Source organism: Silurus meridionalis, chromosome 15 (genome assembly GCF_014805685.1).
Source record: "Silurus meridionalis isolate SWU-2019-XX chromosome 15, ASM1480568v1, whole genome shotgun sequence".
In the NCBI taxonomy this organism is placed as follows: domain Eukaryota; kingdom Metazoa; phylum Chordata; class Actinopteri; order Siluriformes; family Siluridae; genus Silurus; species Silurus meridionalis.
Window position 1 is genome coordinate 2,595,132 of NC_060898.1, and position 6,000 is coordinate 2,601,131.

Below are 6,000 nucleotides of genomic sequence, written 5' to 3' on the forward strand. Positions count from 1 at the left end.
TAACCTCCTGGCAGAGGTGTTTGGCCTAAAATCCTATTTACCTGAAGACGTATAACAGCCCCAAACCACCAATGATCTAATACCAACAGTAGATCCAGTAGATGCTGTGGCTTTTCCTCTCTTTTTTTTTTTTGTCCACCTTTTGGACCCCAACATTTGCACACTATTCCAGTTACGCCAGGTGACGTTCAGTTTGGGTTTTTTGTGATTCTTTAGACTGAGAGAACTAAACCTGGGATGCACTTTACAGAATGATCACGATGGTATGATGGTACTTCTTCCAAGATTCTGTTTTTTTTGTTAATACCTGAAACAGTGTGTCACATTGTCACTTCATGGTCTTATGGTGTCCAGTTTCATCCTGATCTCAGGTGTTGCATAAGTGGATTTTCACGTTCTTCCACTGTCCTCGGGTTTCATCCAGGTCATACGGTTTCCTCCTTCCTCTCAAAAGCCTGCTGGTTAGTGGACTGTGCTAGTAAGCTTTCAAAGTGTTTATAAAAATATATCCATTTTTATTCATTATCAGTTGTTGAAGTCGACAACAAACGTTTTTGTGGTGTGTTTTTTTTGTTGACAATTTTTATTTTATTTTATAAATATTATGATCCTTTTTCGTGTGTCAATAAAACTACGTTTTTAATTGACTACTGTTTATTCAAGAACATTTTGTTTGGTATATTTTTAAATATTATTATTATTATTATTGCATTTTTCCAATTATAAAAATTATACAAACCATTTAGGTTTTTTTTTATTTTGTTATTCATTCTAAATTTAACTATTAATTATTATAATTATGGTCTAAAAGCTTTCAATTATTATAGCAATAACTCTTTCAAAATCCATTTATACCTTCTTCCATCTCTCTTTCACAGGGGACAAAGAGCTCATTTACTCTTTACATCACAAGATGGCGCTCTTACCTCTGTCATTTACATACCAATCATACCAAAAGTATTGGGACATGTTTCCACCCATGTGTCTCATCCCTAAACTTAAAGAAGTCTCAGAATAGCACACGGTTTGTCACACCTCTGCTTTAATGACTGCAAAAAACAAAACCAATGACAGCTGCAACTGCTGACTCGTGAACTTTTGTGACAAGTGCGTGTTTGGTTTGGAGCTCGTGATCTGACAGAAAGTAGTCCAAAGGCAATTTTGTTTATTTTTATTCTATAGATTGTGAACGCTGACTGCACCCCAGACCTCCTCACACCACCTACATCAGACTTTACAAACCCTTGTGGATGAACGAGCACAAGCACATTCCAAAATCTAGTGGAACATCTTCTCAGAGGCTTATTATAAGAGCTAATAGGGATGAAATGTGGAATGGGGTGTTCAGAAAGAGGTGTCCACAAATTTTGGACCATACATTGTACCTACATTAAATTGAACAAACGAATTTAAACAAACGGGCGAAAAACCAAGCAGGAGATGATTTATGGTTTACTTATGCTGAATTCTTTGCAAAGAAAAGTTCCTTTCATTCACAGAAGGAGTCTCCAGTGTCGGTATTTTGTAGCTGCCAGAGGTATTTACATGTACAAACTTATCAGCACATTATATCGAGTGTCTATTCATAACCGACATGGTGATGTGGATTTATTTATATTTTTAAAACATGTTACAGAGTGTTTTTGCACACAATAAGGTCTCTGAAAAAGATTCTGTGGTTTCCAGGGTCCTGACAGCATCCGCTCAGTGTGTGGCTCGGGGTCTTCGAGTGAGCACAATTTGCAGTGATTCACACTTTATTCCCGGATGAAAGTTCATGATTCAGAGCTGCTTCCTTTAGACCGGATAAATGCTCTGTCTCGTATTTATTTTTTCTGCTTTTTCAGGGTGGAAACCTTACAGCTTTGAGATTTCTAGATTCAAGAAAGGCTCATGTGTGCTACCAAAGATAATGATTTTTTAAAAATATTCTTAAATTATAATACATGATTTCAGTGAAACTTGCTTTGACTAACACAGGCTAGCTTCTCAGGCTAACTTATTATTGTACAATATTATTTGCGATATAATGTCTTAATTACATTGTAATATTAAATATTACATAATTACATTATGTAATTCATCCCTTTGTCATATTATAATTATATACGTTTTTCCCTAATCAACAAACAAATGGCAAAAGATCTCCTGATTCTCCCAGAAAACCAGATTTGAAAAGGAACCCATCCTCATCCTCAACACCGAATGTCCATTCATTACAGTTCCATCATTGTTGAGGTCTTTAGTGAAAGGTACTTAAATGCGGAACTCCTTATGCTCAGTCCTGAGCCACTGTAGTACACTGTTGATGTTAATTACAGTCCAAATCCACAATCAAAGTTCTTGGGTTGCTCAGAAACTTCAGGGATCTTTAGTATGTTCATGTTGAACCATCCTCAGCTGCACAGTGTCTCTGTATGAAGAGAATTCCATCCAGAGGTAAGAAGAAAGAGATCACTGGGCACTTTATAGTGTGTATGTATGCTCTAAGTTTTAATAAGTAGATAAAGTAACTAAAAATGTATATATTATTGAATAAATGCAGTAGGAACGACAGACAGGTTCAAGGTGAAGGTTGGATTGAATCAAGGATCGGCTCTGAGCCCTTTCCTGTTTGCAGTGGTGATGGACAGGTTGATGGACAAAGTCAGACAGGAGTCTCTGTGGACTATGATGTTTGCAAAAACAATGGAACAAGATATTTATTTAACATCTGTGGAACAAGTCTCCAGTTTCAGTGCTTAGTAACAGTAAGTGTTAATGTGGTGTGCACTAAGAACAGAACTATTTAAACTTTTACTGGAAAATAATCATTATTACATGGTATCCGCTATTCTGCTATTGTAGAGTATTTGCCTATGATTTCAGAACCCCAAGTGTTTTACTGTTGACCAAATCAGAGCTTGTCAACAGTATGAAACCATTTCTCTGGATTTCGGCCATGTTATTAATTACAAACACAGCACCATGTCTTTTCCCACGTGAATCCCTCATTCTTGACCTGTGATCAGTTCCAGCACTTAACAACTCCTAAAAAGCTTGCAGGAAGTGTCTACATGAACTTCGTGCAGCTGGAGGTCACCTGCCCCGACTCACAGCTGCTCTCCTGCTCTTAATGATCGCTCTGTGGACAGGGTAATAAACGTGGTGTCAAGCTTTAAATTAACGACCTTTCAAAGTTTCGCCAACGTGATACGGCCGGGGTGAAACCAAATCAGGAGATTTTTTTCCATACATTATGAGAGTTATCTTTAGCTAGAATGTGTTTTTTTAGTTTTAAACTCTGTCCTGGAATAACCCCAGCCCCCATTCCTCCCTTTTACCTTTCTTGTGGTCAGGGGTTCATGGCAGGGAGGAGGGGGGGGGGCAAGAGGGGGCAGGGGGGACAACAAGGAGAGACAGAAAAAGGGGGTGAGCGAGGAGTGACTCATCACCCCAGGGCTCTTTCATGTTACAGCCTGAGCGTGTTTACCCGAATCTCATTTGTAGTGCTGAGACTGCTTTTTTACTTTTTATCAGATGAAGGAGCCTCGCGGACCTTTAACTTCTTTCAGAAAAAAAAACTAAACAAAACAAAACAAAAAAACGCTGACAGCAGCACAAATGTTTTTTAGCAAGGATGCGTTTTTAGGCAACACTAATTCGACATCATTCGCTATCTCCGATCAGCGTGCACGCACACGTCGAGGTAAACATCCACGTTTGCAGGCACGCAAACATACGATTTTATCATTTATGTTAACGTGCGTATCGTATATGCGTTTTTTTTTCACACGTTTTATAAAAATGATCTTTGTTACAGTGATACGGGTGCATGTTCCTTTTGTCTTAACTCAAAGAAAGATTTGCTTTGGCCAAACAAATATAGAAATGTCCACATGTTCCATTTTATTTTCATTGAAAAATCCTCCCTTAGCGTGAATATCAGCTTTACACGCTTTCGGCATCTGGACAGCTGAAATATTTTGCTGTGCCTCTTGTAAAACTTGCCGAAGATGTTCTTCACTAATTGGAGATTTCTTTCTTTACGATCCAGTTCATCCCAGAGCAGTTCAACAGGATTTAGGTGCGGTGACTGGGCAGGTCGTTCCATGATAAATAACATTCCAGACGTCTGTTTGCTCTTTAAATGACGCTTACAGAGCTCGGACGTCCACTTCGACTCATCGTCTTGCCGTTTGGTGAAGTCGTTTCCAATGAGCAGATGGAACTGCATGGTGTTGAAGTATGGAATGGCAGCCATGTTGGTTCAGGATTCCTTTCATTTTCTGGAATAATTCTTCCAACCTTCCCTGCTCCAAAACAACGCCAAACCGTTACGCTTTCAATTCAATTTCCATTCGATTCATCACAACATAATGTGATTCAGTTTCTTCAGTTCAGACAAATCAATTTACTGAAGTGCCTTCTGAAATCACGACCCTTTCACAAACACGCCTTTTAAAGTGCGAAAATATAGCAATTAAATATAACCAGACCTTCATTTACTGTTGTGTCTCCAGGAAGTTACAGCTCTACCTCTGCCATGTTAATCTGTATTTTATGTGACTCTCAGGACACGCCCCTCCGTAGTGTTGCGATACGTCATATTCACGTAGCAGTGCTGAGTGAACGCGCTCGAGAAACAGTTCAGCATCGAGAAATCAATTTACATATCAAATATTGGTCACAAATTATTGGTCAGTTAATTATTTAAAAAGTATAGTGCATCCACTGATAATTATATAGAAATAAATAGTTTTCTATCGATGCAAATATGTTCGAAATTATGCAGTGCACACTTTTTAAAATCGATGCATCACATCATTAACTTTTATGTCGATGCACTGATGCGAATCTGTGAATGTTTTATTCATATTGTATCATTTAATTTTATGCGATTTTGTTTGAATTTGAACTTTTATTGTGATAATATCTAAGAATATTTTATTACCATGGCCCTGACTGGCTGAACTTAGCAGTTAATAGTCTTTTTCACAGCATATATGTAAATCCAGCTCGCATTCGCGAAATGTCTGATGCAGCTCGCGATATCTCCAACCGCGGCCCGGATGATTCTCATGTTTGTTTGTTTCTTTGCAGAGAGGAAGATATAAGCTTCATGTGAAATGCAGAAATGAAAACAAACATAAACGTTTTCTTGCATTCTCTCAAGACGGATAGAGTTATAAGGAAACGTAAACACAGAAGAAAATCCTATCAACGTTCCTATGCCTTTTCCTTTTTAATTCCGAGTAAAATATCTTTAATTCCGGTTACATAAACAGGAAATGCTTCCTGCCGATGTGGAATGTTGTGTTAATTGTAGCCTAATGATGTGAGAAATGTGATGATGGCGCTTTTTTTCCCGATATTGAGCCAAAACCTGAATCTAATCTACTGTTGCTGCAGTATGCATTATGTAATTTGGAATTCCTGCAACATGATAAGACGATTTATCTGCCAATCAATCTTTAGATTATGTTGCATATTATAGCCTTACATAGCACCATTATCGTATAAACAACGCGAAAACAACTATTTACAGACCACAAGCGTTTTTCCTCAGAAGTTTCAGCATGTTTGTAACTGACCAATCAGAAATCTAGCTATGACACACACACACACACACACACACACAGGACACACAACGATGTAAGAAATGACACATATAAAACAATTGTTCAATCGGGTGCATTCAGACTGAGCAAATGTAATATTACTATTTACACAAGGAAAGTTCCTTGTATTCAGAGTCGGGTTATGCACACATATCAATCAGAGCATGTCTGTGCTTTACAGCTGTTTTTCCAGTAAAGTCAAATGAGCATGCACTTGGGCAGACTGAAAACAAACAGAAAGGGTTTTTTCTCTAATTGCAATACAATTTAGCATCATATCAAAAGACTAGAATGAAATGAGAACGAAAAAGACGGCATGTAAAACATTAGTACATGCAGGAAATGATTCAAAAATACTCCATATAAACAAACAAGATAGCGATTTTTGCTAACAAGCCAA